The sequence below is a fragment of the Canis aureus genome, chromosome 29 (genome assembly GCF_053574225.1).
Source record: "Canis aureus isolate CA01 chromosome 29, VMU_Caureus_v.1.0, whole genome shotgun sequence".
Lineage (NCBI taxonomy): Eukaryota > Metazoa > Chordata > Mammalia > Carnivora > Canidae > Canis > Canis aureus.
Genome location: NC_135639.1, coordinates 3804105 through 3826650, shown reverse-complemented (window position 1 = coordinate 3826650; position 22546 = coordinate 3804105). Strand labels below are relative to the sequence as shown.

Sequence of the window (22546 nt, the reverse complement as noted above, 5' to 3'; positions counted from 1 at the left end):
TGCCTTATACTTTCCTGGAGTTATAAGTTATATAGTATTATTATTTTTTCTTTTATTGTTTTGGTCAAAGGCTAAAGTATGCTCATCGAAAAAAAAAAGTAAGACTTTCTAAACAGACATATCATGTGCCATGGGGCTGAGATGTCTTGCTTTTGGGGTTATTTTGAGATTCAAATGAAGTAACACAAGGTGAAATAAGACAGGATGCATTGTAGGTGCTCAGTAAACATGTATATTTATGATGATTTCATAGGAACTTTCACAAACATGCTTAAGGAAAACACAACAGCAAGCCAACCTAACTGAATTGAAAATAGTCCACATTCTTATATTTCTTGAGTGGCAGGGGCTAAAAGAGATGTTCTGAGTTATAGGATGCTGACACAAGCCTGACAATTGGCAACTGGCTGGCACGTGTTTTCCTGACTCTGCTCCAGGACTTGCTGGGGCCCTGAGTGCCAAGATGAGAAGACACCATCCCTGCCCACTCCAAGGTCCCAATTTTGTGAGGGCAGATGCTTCCGTGGGGCTTTCTCAAGGCTGCCCAAGTGTCACGTGACAACAGTGATGCCCGGGCAGCTCTCCCCGGGGGCAGTCCAGCTGTCTCTGCGTGAGGCTAATTTTTTCATTCACTCACTCGGTATCGGTGGAGACATCATTCTGAGCACAGTAGTGCCTCTGGAATTTTCTGGTTTGTTTTTGAATTTTAAGTCTCTTCCTCTGTGGACGAAAACAGGCTTAGAGATACTAATAATGAGACCTCCCAGGGCTGGTGCGAGGTCGAACATGACACAGTGGGCAGAAGGCCTTCCATAAACAGCAGAGCAGCCTGGGTAAGCTGTGACTGTCAGTGTTGTAGAACAAGACATTCTGAGACATACTTTTCATTAATGTCATCTTCAGTCAAAACAAACAAATAAATGCAAAACGTTTTCCCACAATCAAATGGGCGGTGGCGCTGGGTGGCAAACATTCCCGCTGTTAAGATGTTACGACACTTGCCAAACAGTCCTTTCCCAGTCCTTTCTAGCACCTTCTAATTTCTAGATGTTTTTGCTGCTTTGGGTTTTGAAAATTGATATCTCTGTTGATCCTGACCGCACATACCGCCTGATGGATGACTTTAATTATTAATGAATTGTTTGTGTCCACTGATTAGACCCCGAACTGTTTATTTTTAAACTCTGAGATTGTTATAGTTAGAAAATCAGGGGAAGGGAATATTTGGAAATGAAGTACAGAGGAAGGACTATATTATAAGGCTATATCTCAGAGAGACAGATGAATCAAAAAAGAGAGAAAAAAAAAAGGAAAAAAAAAAAACAAAAAAGAGAGAAGTATAAAAATAGTTAAGAACAAAGCTTACTGAATTCCAAACACCTAAGGCAAGTCTGTCTTTAATTTTTGAACCATCCAATTAACTATTTTCTATTCTCCACCTTGAGCTTTTCACAAGCGGACCAGGATTCCATATCTAAGGAGGTGGTAATCCTGGGTATATTTTGCATAGTGCAACGCATTGTTTAAGGAGTAAACAGGACGGTGGCTCATATAACAGAGGACCACATTTTTTTTCCATTTGAGAGTGAAAAAAAAATTGTCCTTCACCATTTTCCCTTAAAGTTTTGATCAAATGATATTATCTTCAATTCAAGATACCTGTGGACAACGAAGCCACAGGATTCTTAGGATCAATACATTCTTCTAATACCAACCATTATGTAGCTATCCCTTAGAAGCATGATGCTCTGTTTCCTGAGCACGGCCCCTCATCTCGATGGCCCTCTCCCAAGGCCGGGAGCAGGCATCCTGCACAAGAAACCCTTGACCTCTCCTCGGTGGGGAGAGCCATTGCTGACTTTGAGGGAGAGGGCATGCTGCAGAGGGCTGGACGCTCACAAGCCACGAATGCCTCATGGGTGCCTTTTTGGAGTTTATTTCCCCTGACATATTTGTGTTTTCCTAATCCTTTTTTTAGCAGCGATGCTCCTTAGCTCAGAAAGAGGAAAAAAGTGAGACTGGTTCTCAGAGGTCAGCCTTCACTAGAGTGGCTCCCTTGCAGCTCTAAAATTAGAAAGAAAGGAAGAAAGGAAAAGGAAGGAAGGAAGGAAGGAAGGAAGGAAGGAAGGAAGGAAGGAAGGGGAAAGAAGAAAGAAAGAAGGAAAGAAAGAAAGAAAGAAAGAAAGAAAGAAAGAAAGAAAGAAAGAAAGAAAGAAAGAAAGAAAAAAGAAAAGGAGAGAGAAAGAAAGGAGAGAGAAAGGGAGAGAGAAAGGGAAAGAGAAAGAAAGAAAAACGGAAACTGTTAACTCTGAATACTGAGTCACTCAACCTATCCTCCCACCCACCCTCCCACGGAATGATCTGGGCCCTGGATCCTGAGAGTGGCAGCCCCCGAAGCCCATCCCACCCCTGCCCGAGTGACAGCAGCACTCTTCAGGGCAAGCTGGCAGATCTGGGCAGGGGGTGGGAAGAGGAAGCTGCCAGCCTTCTTTGCAATTCAGATGGTAATGTTCTCCTGGGCTTGTTTACCATCTGCTGGGCACTCAGACATTTCTCTATTTGGTCATTAATTAATGTCCTAACTACCAAGCCACACCAAACGTGCAGAACTGGTATTTCTGAGGCACTTGTTTACAAAGTCGATGCAACTGCATTTCTCTCAGAAAGCTAAGACTTTTTACCATTTGAGAATGGCCTGCTCTGCTGTAGGTTTGATTTTGTTAAGACCAATTTTTACATCATAAACTCATTTCATTGAATTGCTCAGAGGGTAGTCAGAGGAATAACATCTGAATTTTACTCTATTTTCAGTGTTTTCCCTGAGAAGTGACATTGACTCTGAGGAGCACAGAGGTCTCTTTATTCCTTTAACAATCTGATGATTATAGTTGAGGCTTAGGGCATAAAGACACATGCCCTAGGTTAGATTTCCCCTCCTTTCCAAGTTAGAGACTGGATTGCCATCTTGGTTCCAGCCCCTGAAGAGCTGGTTGGTCAAGACATGCAGGTGCTCGTTTTAAACTCACCATGTGACCTCGGATGAGTCTCAAAGCATCTCTGTATTTCAGTTTCTCTCTCTGAAGTGGAATTGGGGGCAAGTGGTCTCTGAGGACCCTTCCTGCCAGAGATCATCAAGATGATCAATCTGATGGTAAGGCTGGGGAGGGGGAGCTTTAGCAGGAAATGGGATGAAATGAGGTTATGAGGGTGGAGCCCTCATGAATGGGATTAGTTCCCTTCTAAGAGTCAGGAGAGAGCTTGCTCCCTCTTGCTTTCTCTCTGCCATGTGGGGACACAGCAAGACGACAGTGGCCTGGAAGCCAGGAAGAGGCTCTCAGCAGACCCCAACCATGACACACTCTGGTCATGGACTTCCAGCCTCCAGAACTATTGTTTACAGCCATCTAGTCTGTGGTACTTTGTTATAGGAAGCTGAACAGACTAGGAGAGCATGAAAGTAAAGATGCCTGTGAGGCTGGGCCCTGCACTGGCCAGAGGAGGAACAGGAGGCTGGTGTCTGTAGATGTCTGCAAGACCGCTCAGCCCTCTTGGTGGGTTTGACCTGCCCACCAATGAACAGAGTCAAACAATCAGCCCATAATATATAGTTAGAGAATGAACTGGTCGCTTCCCACTCCGTTTGGATGTCATCTCAGGGAACCAATGAGTGGAATCTTTTGGCCAATGGGACTAGAAGTACCCAGGCTTTCTTGGTTCATTAAGCTTCAAACCATCAGGTTCTAACATAGGGCATTTGTGTAGGGCACTGGCCCAAAATGGAGCAACTACTTTAAAAAGTATTTGCTATAATTCAGGAGTTAATATTTTCCTGCCTCCATTTCTTTGATTTGGAAAAGTTGGACAATCCAGTTAATTTTGTTGTTGTGGATTCTGTGTTTTTATATTCCACGGAGGAACAGGCTTTCTTATCCTAGTGGACAGGCCTCAAATCATAAAGGGTAGCCAGCCAGGGCTTTGGGTGAGAAAGTATGGAGTGACTTTCTCAGGTTCCTGTCATCCTGGGACTGGAAGACCTGATGTCCTATTGTTGTGGGAGTATTGCTGCATCCTCTTTGCCCCCCCAAGCTCTGTGCTTTCAGGAGTGCCTCCACGGAGGGCCTAGACTGCCATTGTCCTTGATGCCACCGTGAGCATGGCAGGGACGCCGTGGTACCCCACAAGTGGTGCCCTCACCAGGTGGGAGGAGGGAGAGCAGCAGGAGTTCCAAAGCAGAGGCCCCTGGTGACCATGCCCTCTCCCAATGGAAAGCTTGGTTTCTGAGGAGCATCCTCAGATGACCACTGAAGGACATGAGGTTAAGCGGCCTGACAGGTGGAGAAGATGCAGGCAGACCTGGCTTCTGGAGCAGCGGTGAACCGGACGCCTGGCAGGTTCAATCCCGGGGGGAGGCGGCAGGGTGACGGTGAGCCTGGGGCTGGGGCCAGGCTCAGAGGAGACGGGGCTTGACTTTAGCAGGCAGGGAAGGGATCCTTGGGTGGCTCAGCAGGTGAGTATCTGCCTTCGGCCCAGGGCGTGATCCTGAAGACCCGGGATCGAGTCCTGCATCGGGTTCCCTGCAGGGAGCCTGCTGCTCCCTCTGCCTGTGTCTCTGTCTCTCTCTGTGTGTCTCTCATGAATAAATAAATAAAATCTTAAAAAAAAAAGTCTTTAGCAGGCAGGGAAACCACCGAATAAAATGTCAGCTTCTTTTCCCATCCTTCCTCTAACGACTTTTCATCACTTCATGCACCATCCTGTCAATCGATCACCTTAAAACATGGGCCAAGGCACTCCTTTGGGACAGCGTCCCCAGGGGAGCCCAGCTGCGTGTTCCCGGCCCCAGCCCCAGCTGCAGCGACTGTTGGGGTGAGACCCCCCACTTTTCGTGAGGGCTCAGCGCGGGAAGAAGAGCCCAGGCCCCCATGCCTGCAGCCCTGTACACAGCCCGGGGAATGCTTTAGGATTCTCACTACCTGTTGAGACAGCAGACGGGAGTGACATGCCGAGGTGCCGAACAACAATCCCCCTAAACTGTTCTGAGCAGGAACACCTGTATTCACCCTTTTGGGAAATTCTGTGCTCTAGGCAGCGCTTTCTACAGGGTGTCACCCTCCGTGTGTGTGTGTACCCTACCCCCCAACTGCCTCCAAGCTGGCAGTCAGGCAGAAACATGAACTACTCTATTGTCACCGACTCTGCTAATTAAAACTGACACACACGTGCAAACAACAACCCCACCCCCACCCCGAGCAAACGCTAAAAAGAAAACAATACCTCAAAATATTTCCTTCTGGACAGCCTTTGACCTCCGTGAAGGCAAACCTTGGGGAGCAGTGCCTATCATTAATGGCTTAAATCTATCAAAACACCTTCTTGATTGATAAACATGCCAGGTTTATATTATGATTACTGCATACAATTTTCTGTCACTGTTAATTTATTTGAAAGTCTTAACCTGGTAGGGTATGACACCAGCAGTATTTTATAATGAGAACTGCGGAAATAAATCATCCCCTCCAAATAGTACAAAGAAAGCACCACCCAATCACTCAGTACACAGGTGCCAGGATGGGAGCAGGCTCAGCCCGCCGGCAGCCAGATGCAGCCCCTGGGATGGGCATCCCCGGACCTGAGCCCTTTAAAAGCCAGAAGAGGAATTCGCACCCCTCGGGGTTCTTGATCTGATGATGTCCAAGTGGTTAGAGCGGCAGGTGCGGACCCCTCCCTCCATCGGGGCAAACCCAACCCAACCCAGACCAACCCCTGAGGCTCAGCGGGGGGCAGGCTGCGGTCTGCAGTTGGCATTGCCAGCGCCTGGACTTGGAGCCCAAGGCCCAGAAGGTTCGCTCGAGGTGCCCCTGCTTCTCGCACACAGAGGCGGGCCAGGCGGGCGGGCTGCAGGACGATGCGCTGCTGGGCGGCTGCGGGGAGGCCGCCCGGCCGGTGAGACCGGGGTGGCGGGTGCTGCAGGCCTGGGGCCCCCAGCCCGGCCCGGCCCTCCTGGGGCTCCGGGCGTGCAGGTGCCCGCCGCCCTGTCCACCCGCGACACCGCCTCCAGGAGGCCGCCGCTCCTCAGGAGTTGGGGGACATCCAGACAATATTGAAACCTTCCCAAATGAACTTTGCATAGAGACATTTTCATTCGCTGCCTCCCTCCTCATGCATATTAACGAATGGTATGCGCGGCCTCATTTAATTCACTGATTTTACATTCGGATCACTTTCTCTTTTACAGCTATTTTTACCGGGCTTCATTAATCTTTGTTGAATACAATGGCATACATCTTTAATGCGGCCGCTGTCAAGTCATATTTCAGCAAGAGCTGCAAACTGAATGACAGGGAGCAATATTAATAAATTTAACATAGACTATATCAATTTTTAACAGAACGAATGTGGAAAGCTAAATGTATTATTTTTCGTTTAAATCATAGGGTTTATCACCGGTTAAGTAGCAGCGATTTCGCAGAAACTTGTGACGCGCCATACAAATAGATTTACATCTCATTAATAAGTAAATTAGGCAAATGCCTTTCAAGTTCAGACAAGTACATAAGTGTAATCTCCATATTAAAGGAGTAGTCTTTGATAAACCACCGAGGAATTGTGGCAGCCAAGGATATGCCATGTTGCCAGGGCTGGCGCCTGGTCTGTAGGCCCACCTTTAATTACGCTCCGTCATTACTAAAGAGATAAGTGTCTCTCCAGTTAAGATTCTATAAATGAACAGCATGCTGGCACCTCCCAAATCATTTCTGCAGGAACCATGAAAAGGTGGGAACGGTTATGAACAAAAACGAATTATCACCTGTTCTTTCTCTTTCCCTGCCCTGTAATAACGTGGATATATTGACACGGATTCACCTTAAATCTCTAAAAAGAAACGATCCATTAAGGATGCTGTTTTGTTTAAGGAAGAAAAGAGGAGGGAGCGTAGGAAGAGGGGAAAAAAAAAAAAAAAAGAACAACAACAACAACAAACAACTCCTGATTTTTTTTTCCTAATTTCTCTTCATAAATCCCCACAGAGATAATTTGCTGTAAAATGTAAACCCAGTGAGAACTTGCCTGTCTGTGTTAAATAAAAAGTTACGGTTGGCAGGAGGCATGTTTTTGCAGTAGCTTTAGCGATTATAGGAAATTACATGCAAAGCCAGAGTTCTGATCCTAAGTTAATTTATAATTGGAAAAAACTTATTAATTAGCTATGTCGCTCTAATTAAGAATTAGAAGAGTGTGCGCTAGGACATCATTCAGTAGCCACCTGACAGGAGTTTCTGAAAGCCCAGAAGAGACAGCTGCTCAGCCTTGCCCACCGTCTCCTGCCTCTTCCGGGAGCTTGGCAAGCACAGATGCACGCCTGTCCTGTGTCGCGGAGCTCCAGGAAAGGGCCAGAGCGTCCTGAAGCCTGGCCACCCGGAGGCCCAGGGTCTGGCCGGGCACAGCACCCCGGCCCAGCTTCCACGGAGGACCAGAAACTTCTAGCCATCCACACACACACACACACTCACACACACACAACACGCACACACCCCTCTGAGCCTGTCCCACCGTTTTTTTCTTTCTACCCTGGTTCTATTTTTGTTTCCAAACTGGCTTCTCTTCCTCTGCATTTTTTAAAGCGCCTCTTTTTATTGTTTTCTCTCCACCCCACGACAGATACAAAAAAAAAAAAAAAAAAAGAAAGAAAGAAAAAAGAAAAGAAAAAGAATTAAATATTTAAGCACTTGTAAAGGTCAGACGTTTTCTAAAAATTACACCTTTAATTAAAAAACAAAAATTTTAGAATCTTTAATCCCGGGGCCCCCCTGCCTTGGCTGCCGCTTTTTCCTGTGGATTTTGTATCTTGAGTTGCAAACCCAGGACTGTAAAATGACTTTCTGTTCTGATCAGTTAAGACAGAAAATGAAATAAGAGCACAAACAACAGGATAAAAGCTACTGTCTAAGTTAATTGTTCTCTGCAAAAAAAAAAAAAAAAAAAAGAAATACTTGATTAATTTTTTTTAACCCAACCTAAACCTTTCCCATCTGTAAGGGTCATTTTCCACGTGCAGGTTTGCTTTCAATTAGGGCAGAACAAAAGCTCAAGTGGGCATTGGAGAGAATTCCGTTTTCTTATTTGAATACCAAAAAAGATGTCCCCCAGATAATGATGCTTAAAAAAAAAAAATCTCTGCATTAGCACATTTCTACCATTCTATTCCATTTGCTGGCAAAATACAAGATTCCTGATACACTTATCTTATGAGGTTAATGATCTTTTGTTGTCTGCTCTAAGCCTATTATTCATTTTAAATTAGAGGCAAAGTGGTGTGTTTAAAAGTAATTCAAATGGGAAGTAGTCTTTCTTTAAAATAAGGGGCTTTAATCCCTTTTCACGATCATTAGCCTGTACTTAGTTAAAAGAACTAGGTTGTGGAGGATAAGGAAAAGCTTGCTAGATATTTTGGGTGTTGCCTCTAATGAAACTCTAGGGGCAAAGCCGAAGGAACCCCCTGCTTTCCGAATCCCTCCTAGCGCTCCCTTAACTCCGGGGAGGTTTTCAGCAGAACTGGAGGTTCCCCGCGAGGCTGCGTGCTCAGGGTGCAGCCTGGGACGGATTCTGTAGAGTTAGCTCCCAGTCTCAGGAACCATCACCCAACTTTAGAAGCCTGAAAATTGTGGAGTTTATCCGGAGATTAAAATCTCCGAAACCTATGGCTTTTCTGGTTTACATCCAGGTGAAGAGGGTTCGAGAAAACCCATTTAGAAAGGTGGTCACTTGGGCCAGCATCCAGGGTAGGAAAATGCAGGCTCTCCAGGAACATGGCTTGTGGTCTCTGGTCGTGAGGCCAACTGCCAGAGGTGGGCCTCTCGGGCTGCTCTCCCCCACCCGGCCCCCCATCATCTGGGACCTCTCCTCTGACACCTTAGAGCCCTTCCTGGTCTGCTTGGTGAACTTGCAACCTCACTGTAAAGTGCAGCTCGAAATGTCAGTCCTCAGCGTGCTTGCCTCCCAACACCTGCCGGTCACGCTGCTCTGGGCACCAGGCAAGCATTTGGAGGGGCCCGTCCGGCACTGTGCTGCTGTGAACTTACCTTTGTTTCTGCGTCCTCACCGTCTAGCTTGAGGCCAGGCGCGTAGTAGGTGTTTTATGAATCAGTGAATGAATGAAGGGAGAGCAGAGGTGATGGATCGGCTGACACAGAATTTGAACTAGGTCCCTCTATACCTATCCAGCCCCTCAGAATCACCTGCTGTCTCCCCATTGTTCCTTCTCCGGAGGAAGGGGAGGCCCTGCTTCCCAGAGCTGCTTGCTGTTTGTGCAGAGCCTCCTTCCTACTTTGGGAGAGCTCGACTTCTTTTGAATAGAAGGAGGTCTTCTAGCTCAGATGGCTCGGAGGAAGGAGCTGACTCTCTGGGGCTCTCAGGACCTCACCTGCAAGCAGAGGAAGCTTCCGGGGTCCCTTTGGTACCCTCAGCCTGCCAGGGCTCCCCACCAGAGCCCATCCAGTTGCTGTCATGGCTATTTCCTTACATTGTGTAGGGGGTGCTAACCCAATGCAACAAGTTCGAAAAGGAAAACAAAACAGAACAAAACAAAATGTGTAACTATTAGGACAAGGGGAGCACATTTTTTATTATTTACAAAAAAATAAATGAAAGTTTACTTGGAAAACTTAAGAATTTAAAAGAAGTACAATATTAGATAATATATAAATCAAATAATTATAAATTAGAAATATATAAATTAGATAATATATAAATATTAGAAATAATAAGATTTCAGTGACATCCATAATTTTAAATAAATAAACAAAAATCAATTGCCTTCTTATATGCCACTGATGATCATTGTGATTATAATGAGTGATTATAAAATGGGTGTATTAATGCACTGACAACATCAAACGCATGCTATAAACTACCTAGGAATAGTTACCAAGAAATGCACGAGGAAAGTATATGAGGAAAACTATAAAAATCTAATAAGAGACATAAAATAAGACTTGAATCAATGGAGGTGCAAACCATGTTTTCAGAAAGACTCAATATTGTCAAGATGGCAATTCTCTTCCGATTATTTTTTACGCTAAACATCGTCCCCATAAAATTCTAACGGGATTTTTTTCTTTTTTTTGTGGGGTAGGTTTTAGAAATGAATAAAATGAGTTCTAAGTTTAATGTAAAAGATAAACATGCAAAATAGAGTGCTTCTGAAAAACCCAGGTAAGTAGTGCGGGAGAGCAGATTGCACCATGCAGCAGACAAACCATGGGCATAACACAGTGCAGTCATGGTGCAGATACAAAGAGATCAGAAAAGCAGAAGAAAGAACTAAAAAAATGCCCAAGTACATATGGCACTTCAGTATATGCTTTAAGGTGGCATTTTAAATCTATATGAAAAATAAGTTGTTTCCTAAATGCTGCTTGGACCCCTAAGTAGGCATTTGCAAGAAGGGGATGAGGTGATGGGGTGCCACACACTGAAGCCCAGATGTGGCTTTCAAAAGGACAAGAGGCTCCCTTTTATGGAATCATCATTTTATTACTTTGGAAGTTTCTCACATTTGTGTTATGATTGTTGATTCCAAAGATGGTGCCGGTGTATTTGCGTTTGAGAATTTTCAAGCAGATGGCAGTAAAGAGTCTTAGTTGAACACAAGCTATTGTATTATGACAATTTCCCAGGATACAAAAGTCAAGCGCCTTGCTCTGACGTGGTACACGATCTGTATCATTCTACTTAAGACATTGGGAGTAAGATCAGGCTCGGTTATTGGACAATCTAGAAACATCGAGTATGACCAGGGCCTCCACTCAATGAGGGCTCGGTCTCTGATGTACACATTCATGGCTATCGTTTCCAAAATTAAATAAAACAAACAAACAAACAAAAACTTAGGATAAACAAACAGCAATAACAAACATATGATCCTCAGTGTCCTGGCTAAGAATTTGAGCCTTTCATGATATAGATAAATACCCTTTGCTGGTTATTTAATTTATCAGAGTAATATTGCTGAGTTTCCAATTTAAACTAAAAGTATTTTAGCATGTTATGAATCACTAATTACTAATATTTATTTTCTATTAATAATTTATTGTGCCAAAAATTAATTTGTTGTGATTATTATTACTAAGAAATAATAGTATATTAACTAATTTTTTTTCCTTTATGTTATTTGGACAAGGGTGCCCTATTGACTAAAAGCATCCTATTCTTCATAACATACACCAAAATTAAGTCCAGACATATCAGAGCTTTAACATAAAAACTAGAGTCCCACAGGAAATAGAAAGATATAAATATATGACCTTGAGAAGGGAGGGTCTTCTAAGCTTAATTCAAAGGGTAAAATAATTTTTAAAAAAGATGGAGAGATTCAATGAGGAAAAAAGAACATCGTTTTATAAATACTTTTTAAAACTTTATAATATTTAAATAATAAGCAAAAATTAAAGCAAAAATAAATTAAAAAAAAAAACCACAACAGAAACAAAAATTTATAAGGAAAATGCAGACCCGGAGCAGGCTAGGAAATCTGTGTCCCCGAGAGCACAGAGGAGGACTGGCAGCCTCACCTCATGAAAGCTCCCTGCTGATCCGTTCAAAAAGATGAATCCTTGGTCAAAGTATTGACCATACAAAATGGTCAAAGAAATGGGAATAGAATTAAGCAAATGGGAAGATGATGATGGCCACTTGTCATCAGAAAGTGAAAATTAACCCACGACATCATTTTGGCTACTAGGATGAAAGAAATAGTCAAAATATGGAAAACTGAAATACGCAAACATGAGAAGCAGCAAATAAATCCCAATAAAATGTGACGTTGAATATAGGAGGAAAGGGGTCCTGTCGACAGGAAGAAAGAAACATGCACAAATCCTGGAAGAGAAATCATCATACAGTGGTATAAACTTTAATAATGTTAATACCCTTTGTTTTTTGTTTCTGGTGATCAACATAAGGACCTTAATGGAAGATAAAAGCTTTTTTTTTTTTTTTTCTGAATTGTTTATAAAAGGAAAACTATTTTAAACTACTGAGACTTCATATAGTGGAGAACTGGTTAGGGAAATGATAAAATGTCTGTAAAGAAAAATACGATGCAGTTATTTAAATGAAGATGCAGATTCCTAGTTAATACCATACAACCTCATCTTGCATTATTGTGTATTTTCAGACACACGCATGAAGGTGTGAGCACTGCAATCACACACAAAATTAGCAATGGGCTTCTGTAAACTCTGAATGGCTTAATAACGAGCATGCCTTCTTTTTATAATCAGGAAAATCGAAAAGCTATCTTTGAAGAAAACATTTTTGTCGAGATTAAAATCACTTATCATTCTGAGCAACGGAGCAGTAGTGGTGCTTAAGAACCCCGTTAGAGGTTCGGGCAGCAGATCTGAATACAGACGCTAGGATGTCTCTGTGCATTCACGAAGCAGGCGTGTGTTTGCTTGCCATCAGCATCATGTGTAGCAGCCGTGCAAGGCACAGCGATCGCAGAGAGCAGAAGGATGCTCAGGCCAAGGGGGCGGCATAGGAGGCCCCTCCAGCTCAACGCGGGCACTTGGAGGCCCCTCCTGGGTTCATTCCCCCAGTTCTGTCCCTGCCGCATCTGTGTGTGGAGATTGCATATTCAGTATCCCCCTCGCTCCCACCCCTCCAACCACCACCATCATGTGCTGACAAGGCCAACCCCAACCCCGCTGGCTTTGCTGTGTTTCTGGCTGGCTTGTGAACAGACACGGGACAAAGCTGTACAAAAATGAGAACTTGTAGACTGATGACAAGATGGGAGTCATCTCCCCAGGAAAGTTTCAGGTTTGCTGGGATGAGCTTGTTTTAAATGCAGGTTCCTGGACTCTATATGGGGAGGCTGGACCATCTCCAGTCTCTCTAAAATGCCAAGGCGCTGCACATGAGGTGTAGCGTGGACAAGGCGGTAGTTGCTATTTGATCAGCAAGAAGACAGTCTTAGCACGAAAAGCGTATCATGAGAGGTCCTACATGCAGGATGGATTAGAGCAGATCCCAGGCCCTTGGGCTCCCCTTGAACCTGTACCACCTTGAACCTCTACCCATTGGAGCTCATGTTCTGTAGCCATTCAAACCAAGGCATACCCGGAAGCCAGGCAAGGGCTGGTTGGCATAGACCACCTGGAAAGGCTGAGAAACCCTAAGACAGATACATTTTATTATTTCACTGGCTGTGGTGATAGCTTTACTTGTAAAAAATATTTATTTGTTTTTTTGTTTGTTTATTTATTTTAGAGAGTGCATGTGAACAGGGAGGGGCAGAGGGAGACAGAGAGAGAGATAATCTTAAGCAGGCTCCACACTCACTGCAGAGGCCAACTCAGGGCTCCTTCTCATGACCCCAAGATCATGACCTTAGAGGAAATCAAAAATTGGATGTTCAACTAACTGAGCTACGTGTATGCTGCTGATAACTTTTTTTTTTAATTTTGGAAGAAAAATTTAATTAAGAATGTATAAATTAACTACAATGGACATTGCAGTCTGTGATAACACAGAAAATGCTTACAACTAGTCTGTATAGGGAAAAAAGCTGAATTAAGATGTGTTTCTGTAGCTTGAGTGTGGCTCAAGGCCATACAGTTTTGCGCACGTATAGCATAGACAAATAGAATATTGAATACATAAAGAGTTGGATAAAAAGTATGTAGCTAGAATATGAGGTCATTAAGATGTATTTATTGAACGAATGAATGGGTGAATAAATAACCAAATGAGCATCCAGAAAGGACGGTGGGGACACATGGAAAATAAGTTTGAGAAGGAAACAGAGGGATCCCTGGGTGGCGCAGCATTTGGCGCCTGCCTTTGGCCCAGGGCGCGATCCTGGAGACCCGGGATCGAATCCCACATCGGGCTCCCGGTGCATGGAGCCTGCTTCTCCCTCTGCCTGTGTCTCTGCCTCTCTCTCTCTCTCTGTGACTATCATAAATAAATAAATAAATAAATAAATAAATAAATAAATAAATAAATAAATAAATGAGAAGGAAACAGAATATGAGTGATTTCAAAATTTTCACTACTTTTCTCTATTTTCCAAATTTACTTTAGAAAATCCATTTTAATTTTTAAAAATAATTAAATAGAACTTGATTCTAAATCAGAATTCCAACTCGAGGTCCTACAGGGTTAGAGGAATGGAGCAAACAATGCAGGGGAGACCAGATCTGGAACACACGGTGTTCTGCAAGACCGTGATCCGGGTTCTTACAAAACACACAGTTATGGGGGGGAAGGACAGAAGATAGGGGACTTGTAGACCAAAAGGGACTAAACCAAGACCCCGCATGGGTCCGAAATGTATCCTAGAATATAGGTTATGTAGGATGGATAATATATATATAATATATATTCTTGGAATACTTAGAAAAATCAGGCTTTGGTCTGGCTATCAGATAATAGTATGAGTGTATTTATATATTTTTCAGTGTAACGGTGGCTGTGTAGAAGAATATACCTTCTTAGGAGATAAAAGGTGATGTCTATAACATAATTCTCATGATGCTTCCAAGCTTCAAATAGTTGAAAAATTTCAAGTGCAGAAAACCGTGTGTATGAAAACATACGAGGGAGACAGCAAAGATAGCCAAATGTGAACAATTGTTAGAACTAAGTTGATTTTATTGCATGATTTTTTTTTATTATATAGTGCATGATTTTTTTTTTCAGCCTGTTGGTGTGCTTGGAAATTTTCATAATACAAACTTGGGAGAATATTTTAAAATAAATATATGTACCTATGAATGGAACCACACAGCATGTGGACATACAGTGTTTTGTGTCTTGCTTTTTCTCTTAGCATGATGTTGTCAGGGTTCAAGCATGTTGTAGCGTGTACCAGTGCTTTGTCCCTTCATCTGGATGAACAAAACACATTTTGCTTATCCATTTGGCAGTTGATGGGCATTTGTGTCATTCTACTTTTTGGCTGTCATACACAATGCAGCCATGAACATTTGTGTAAATTATGCATTTGGCTACATGTTTTCGATTCTGTTAGTTACATACGTCAGGGTAGATTTTCTGAGTCATTTCTGGGACTTCCAGACTTTTTCAAAGGAGCCACACCATTGACATTCCCACCAGCAATGAGTTTCTGAACATTCCCAACAACATTCGTTATTTTCTGTCTTATAGCTATTCTAGTGTCTGTGAAGTAGTTTTGATTTGCATGTTCCTAATGATGCTGGGCATCTTTTTTATGTGCTTCATGGCCATTCATATATGAGAAAAATCTATTCAAATCCTCTGCATATTTTTAGATGGGGTTATTTGCATTTTGACCGTTAACTTGTGATATCCTTTTTATATTCTGGATACCAGACATTTGTAATGATATGGTTTGATTTTTTTCACATTCTGTGGGTTGTCTTTTCACTTTTACAGTTTTCTTGGAAGCATAAAAGTTGTTCATTACGTGGGGTTTTCCTTGTGGTTACTTACACTTTAGGGGTCCTATCTAAAAAAACCATTGCCTAATTAAAGGAAATGAAGATTCACACCTATGTTTCCATCTAAAAAATTGTATAGTTTTAGCTCTTACATGCAAGTCCTTGATCCATTTGAGTTAATTTTTGTATATGGTGTGAAGTAGGGGTGAAACTACTTTCTTTGTATGTAGAAATGTATTTGGGGCACTCTTTGCTGAAAAGACTACCTTTTTCCATTGAAATATCTTGGCATTCTTGTTGAAAGTCAATTGACTGTAAATATTTGGTTTTATTTCTGGACACTTGATTCTACTCCATTGATCTCTGTGTCTATTCTTATACCTGTACCACATTGTCTTGATTACTGGAGTTATATTTAATAAAATATTTAAACTGGCAAGGGTGATTTCTCCAACTGATTCCTTTTTTTCAAGACTGTTTTGACTATTATGGGTCCCTTGTAGTTCCATATGAATTTAGGATCAGCTTGCCAATTTCTGCAAAAACATTCAGCTGGGATTTTGATAAATATTGCATTGATTCTACAGATCGACTTGGGTAATATTGCCGTCTTTACAATATTAAGCCTTCCAATTGGTCAACATGGAATATCTTTCCTTTTATTTGGGTCCCCTTTAATGTCTTTCAAATTTTTTTTGTAGTTTCCTGTGCATAAGTCTTCCATTTCTTTTGTTAAATTTATTTCTAAGTGTTTTATTTCTTTTTGATGTTATTATAAATAGGATTGATTGTGTTCTTAACTTTGTTTTCATATTGTTTACCACCAGTGCATAAATACAATTGAAATTTTTATATCAATCTTGTACTCTGTAGCTTTGCTGAACTTGACTATTACCTCTATTACTTTTCTACGGATACATTAAGACTTTCTGTAAACACAACTGTGTCATCTGAAAATGGAGATAAGCATATGTCTTCCTTTCCAATCTGGATGTCTTGTATTTCTTTTTCTTGCCTAATTGCCCTGGCTAGGACCTCCAGAAAAACTGACAAATAGTTGGGAGAGTGGACAGCTTTGTTTTGTTCTTGACATTAGAGAGAAACTGTCAGTCTTTCCCCATTAGGTGTGATGTTAGCTTTGGGCATGTGCTAGGTGGCCTTTATCATGCTGCCACTGATCCCATCTTGTCCTAATTTGCTGATTTTTTTTTAAATAAAACCTTATATGCAGCCTTTTGAAAAACACATGTTGGTGGAAATTTTGATTCAGGGAAAGGTGTCTAATACAATGCTGAATACATAATTTAAATTTTTTTAAAAAATGGTATCTACTGAACATCAATTATGAATGGAGAAAAGCATGAGAACTCAATGGGATTAATAGTGTGTCTTTCTAGATGGTAAGGTTAATGAGTGCTTAAGCTTATTTTCTTCTTGATAATTCCCTATATTTTCTAATAAGTTAGTATATCACTTTTATTATCAGGACAGAGAGATCACTGAAAAATAAATATAAATACTCTGAGAGAGAGAGAGAGAGAGAGAGAGAGAGAGACAGAGACAGAGATAGAGACAGTGCAAGCATGAGAGCACCAGTGATGAAAAGAGAGTGAATCCAGTGAGGGAGCTCAGGGCAACCCCGCTAGGAGGCAGCATTCTAAGTGGCTGCACTGAGGGCCTATGTCTCTGTTTCTGGGTGAGAAAATGAGAACACTCTGAAATAGCAGAGGGTGACATACTGAAGGAAGTGTATCCAAGGGGTGCGAATCCTGTGTCACAGCTTAGAGGCAAAGTCTATTGCTAGGCAGCCACAGAAGATTCCTTCAGGGGCTAGAATGGGACCCAGCCTGGGAGGTTCCATGTGTTCAGCCTGTAGTGGGTCTTCTTGGGCACAGGGATATGAGCCTGACCCTGAAGACAAGGGAGCCAAAGGCCTTTGTTGCTGTGGCTAACCCTGGAAGTCGAGCCTGGACAACCAAGAATCCCACCCACCGCTTGAGAGAGCTAGTAGGTTTTTGAGTCAGGTTTAAATACGATTCTTCCCATGCTTGAAGACAAAATAAGGGTTGAAAACAAAGGCAGAAAGTGCCATATGCAAGTGCCTTGGTGGTGAAAGGTGAGGATGAGAGTTGCTTGGAGGAAGGTGTCTTTTAAGTGATGTATTCTCAAATTTCCACCGCCAAGCAAATGCTCAGAAGATTTTGTTGGGGGTAAATCCTTGGTAAGCTAAAGACTACAGTGTGTGTAGCCCCCACCTCCCACACCTAGACGCTTCAACTCATATTTATAAGGGCTGTGAAAAACTCTTCTTTTACTCTGATGATTGAAATCTGCGTTCTTTGCAGTGGAGAGAACCCGATTATGGAGGACAGAGGCCATGCCTCCAACACCCCCATTTCTCAAGGCCTGATTCCCTGATGCAATCTCTGTCGCAGAGCTGAAATGCAGCAAATACTTTTTGAGGCCATAATTAATGTAAGCTCTTCCCAAAATGTGGGTTCCACCGTCCAGAACGTGGCCCAGGGAATGGATTCTAGCCACTTTGGGTAGTTCGAACGAATCTACAAAGTTCTATAACCCCAAATCTTTGTCAAAGCCCTTCAGAAGAGATACTAGTACTGCTAACTCATTTCTTTTCTTTAAAATAGGGCCAACAAACTCTCTGTAAAAAGGGCCAGCGAGTAACTATTTTAAGTCCTGGAAAATATCTGTTGGAACAGCTCAACTTTGCCATCCTAACAGGAAAGCCACCACGGACAAGACACGAATGGCCACGGTGTTCCGGTAAACCTTGATTTACGGCCACTGAAATTTCAATTTTGTGGAATTTTCACGGAACACAAAATATTCTTCCTTTTTTTGGCTCTGTATTTTTAACCATTGAAAGATGTAAAACCCGCTCTTAGGCCTGTACAAAAAAGAGGTGGCAGGGCCAGATCTGGCCCAGGGGCCACAACCTTGTCAACCTCTGCTTTAAAAGACGAGCCCGAGAAACCTCAATCAACAGCCACAGCACAGGCACACTCGTCCAAGACATTTTTTTTCCTCTCTTCCAAGGGGCACAGTCGCTCGGTTCTTGGTGCAGGAGTTAAACGAGCGAGTGTTTCAAGACCGAACCCATTGTCTCCACATCCGTGCACCCTTGCACGATACCAGCGTGTTTGGGAGTCTGTCCCCCAGTGACACTTTTCCTTCCTACGTTCCCAGGTCCCAACATCGGGCTCCTCCAGACACTCACAGGTCGCCAGCCCAGGGTGGCGCAGGCGCACGCCCGTACCTGTGACCACAGGGCCAGGAGCCGCCGAGCCCCTGAAAATGGCTTCCCTCCTTGAATTCCTGAGAAAGAGCAAACTTTCTCTGTGCTTCTTTTTAAAATGCAACAATGTAAAGGTCACAGAGGAGGAGATGAAACTCGGAGTTGTAATAAGGAAGGAGAAATAAAAAATAATGACAGAAATAAATTGTCATAAGAGGGGATACAGTTATGATTTATTGTGATATTCTACAAATTTGGAGGTGATTAAAAGCCACCTAAAATTCACATTAACAAGTCACATAAAAATGGAATTAAACTAGTGGGCATAATGTGGCAGGGTATAAAGAAAAATCATGACAGAAATAAATTGACAGAAGAATGATACTATTCAAGTTTTACTCTGTCGGGCCGCCCTGACAGGAGCCTAGTATTTTAATTTCAGAGTTGTGGTTGAGTTTTTGGAGTTCATTAAAGGCCCACATTAAGAATCTCATAAAAGTGAGGAGAAATTAGTGACCATAATGTGGCAGAGGAAATAAAGAAACAATAATGACAGAAATAAATTGACAGAAGAATGATACACTTAATGTTTCGCTCTGACACCCTCTATTAATAGGCCGCTGCAAGCTGGAACAAATGTCATTCATATTTTAGCCAAAGTATACCACTAATTAGGCCAGCTCTCTGCACTGGAATTAGACTTGAGATCCCTCACCTTTAGAGTGGAATCATTTGAATTCTAAAGAAAAGAGCTGGTGACAGAAAAAAAAACTTTCTACTCTGGCTTTTCTAATGAGATAAAATTCCCCCTTCTCCCCATTTCGCGGCTATAATTGCTGATTATGTTGTTACATAGCGGCGGCTCCCGGCTCTCTCCTCCCATCATTATGATATAGTCTGGCAGATAAGGAGGCTTCAAACGCAGACTGGAGTGGTTTGAGTCTAATTTAGCGCTCATTTAGGCCGCAGGTACCACACAAGGTAAACACTGTATTGTTATAATTAATTACCCCTTAGGCCTCGCCAGGCCATCTCTGTTTCAGCTGACCCTTATAATAATAAGGCTTCCGGGCATATTGTATTTCTTTTGACAGATTAATTAGAAATTCAGCCGTGGAGGTACAAAGCAACGCGGTCATGAATATTTAAATGGCCTGACACAAAAAATCATGAAAGGCTGCTGAACTACATGACGGACAGGGGATATTAGGGAAGTGACTCTAATCAATAATCTCTTGATCTCTTACATATTAATACACTGCCTGCTGTTATTAAGCTCCGTAATAAGGAAGGGGAGAGAAAGTTAGTGTAGCTCTGCTGTAGGCCTCGGCGAGGCCCCCAGTGATTACGCTAAGTGACTGGGAAAATGCACAGAGGAGCGGGGCCTCAGCCTCTTCAATCTAATCCAATCTTAAGGAATGGCAGCTCTGAGTAGCACCGACTGGATAATTATTGGCGCTGACAAGGTGAGGGCGTCTGCAGGCAAATGAGCTCGGAAGCAGGCGAAGTCCCCAGACCACCCAGCGCAGGGCACGCGGAACACCGGCGCGCGTGCTGTTCGCCTTGTCGGGGCTCGAGCCGGGGGGTCTGCGGGGACCCGGGCCCTGCCGAGGCCCGGGGCGAGGGGCGGCGGCCGTCCAGGGCCCGCTGTCGGGGCGGCTCCGACACCGAGTCACGAGGCCCACTCGGGCTCCCTTTGCCGTCTCTTCCGCCACCAAGGCCGCCGCGTGAATTAAGTAGCAGAGGCAGCTGAATATCATCTAAATTCATTACGGGCGCCGGTCCTCCCAGCCCGCAGCAAGCCGCTCGCTCCGCCACCCGGGATGCACCCCCCGCCCCCCGACGGCCCACCTGGGCCCCACACCGGTGCCTCGAGGCCCCGGGCACCCCATGCAAATGCTCCCCCTGCAAGGGGCCTGGGACCGCAGAAGCCAAGGTCACGGGAAGCAGCCCGGGTCTGCAGCCTGGAGGGGTGGGGGGGTAGGGCTCGTGGTGCTCGTGCCCGTGTGCATCTCAGCCAAGTGCCTGGTGCCGTGCTCCTCATATGCCGGGTGCAGACATTAGGCACTTCCTGCCCCCCTGGAAAGGCAGAGACCCCCTCCACCCCTCAGATCAGACCAAGTCTGGGGGGTGACAATCTTGATGGGGAGCTGGGTGCCAAGGCTTCCTCCCCGGGAAGGCCGGGAAGACCGGCTGGACCAGCAAGAGCTCCTGGGGGACTTGGTGGGTGCCCCCTCGCTCCCCCAGGGGTGTGGGGGGAGAGAGCGCGGTTGGAGGGGGACACACAGTTTGGGAGGCCAGGTTCTGAGCTGTGGGAGGAGTCGAGAAATAGGTTTCAGAGAATAGAGGTGCCTGCCTCATCCTCCTGTTGTTTCCTTCCTGGGGATGTCGATCTTTTCCAGAAAGCCTGACTCTCCCCAGAGCGAGTTTTGTTTGCATGGTTTTTTGTGGCGTTAATTTTTTTTCAGTGGAAATTAAAGGAAATAAAAAGATGTTCATGCCCGTGTCAACACGATGCAGAACATAATGGCGGCGGGGGTGGGGGCGGAGCAAGACAGTTTTTTCAGCCGAATTTCAGCCGAAATGGGAGTCCTGAGCCATCCTGGGGCCATCAGGCCTGGAGTTTGTGGGCAGCTGGGCGAGAGCGTTTGCCCAGTGCTAACACCCGTTCCTGATCACGCTGGCCTGGGTGACAGGGGTGTCCTACCCTGACTGTGGCCTCCTTATCGAAAGTCGCCTCCTTTTCTCATGGCCTCTGTCCTCTGGTGGCTCCCAGGCCAGCGGGGAACTGATGCTGTCGGGAAGGGCCCTGGATTTGGGGACCAGGTCACCCAGCACAGGTTGTGTAGCTTCTGGTCAGGGGCCCAATTCTAATCTCTCAGAAGACACAACACACAAGGAGGGACTGGAGAACTGCCTGGGCCCCAGTGTGGCCGCGTGTGACACCCCCGCGCCGCACGAGATGCTGCACAACTCTTGACCTCCGCAGGCTTCCATTTTCCCATCTGCACTTGCCATCGGTTCTCCGCGGCCGCCAACGACACAAGCCATTTACAAGCAACTGGTCACGGGAGGTGCTGTTGCTCATTCCCTTACTGTTTATTCCAGCTGAGGACCCACATCCCCGTGGTGTTCTCAGGGTTCCCACGTGGCCACTTACTCTGCTTAACTTCACTGGCTCTTAGCTGTTGGATCCCCACCCTGCTCCACTGCGCCGTCCGTGTGTCCGTGTCCTCACGCTGTCTGGTCGTCGGGGCCGCGGGCTGGGGCCGTGCACAGCACACAGCGGGTACAGGTGCCGCCGGGTGCTCCAGTGGGCACCGGTCCTGCCGACTTTACCTTCACCGAAGAACTTGCGAGAACAGCCCCGCTCTGGGCTGGTGCTCAAAAGGGGAGTAGATAATTAGGAATAAAGAAAAACAACCCCGGGGGTGACTGCCGAATTAAATACTCAAGCACAAAACTTGTAAGTACTGTGCTAGGGCTAACGGTTATAACAATAATTATGGCTATGATGACAGTGATCATCTCTACCCGGGCTGTTCGGTTCGTAAAAACCTCACTGAAAGGTCTAGTTCTGGGGACTAGTTTCTGCACCCTCCATCTCCCAATCGCCAAATCGTAACGAAGTGCAAGCCAAGAAGCAAATTCACTGCAAATTGTATAAAAGATTTGGGGCCAAAATGAAGCTGTTAAAAACCACATCTGTAAAAATGGTGTAATTATGATGGGTGGGTAAAAATCTGGCAAGAATTATTTTCTTAAATAAGGCGTAAAGGAGAACAGATGTGCCGTAACTGACACTTTTTTTTTTTTTTTTTTTTTTGCAGTTTCACGATTTCTGAGAAAGGAAAAAAAAGTT

General features: G+C 44.3%; 1 long non-coding RNA gene across 4 annotated transcripts in view; it reads left to right on the top strand.

Annotated features, from left to right (window-relative positions):
• The window catches only part of LOC144300936 (uncharacterized), an 87163-nt gene that overhangs the window by 1945 nt on the left and 62672 nt on the right, over positions 1-22546 (top strand). The window lies entirely within an intron of this gene.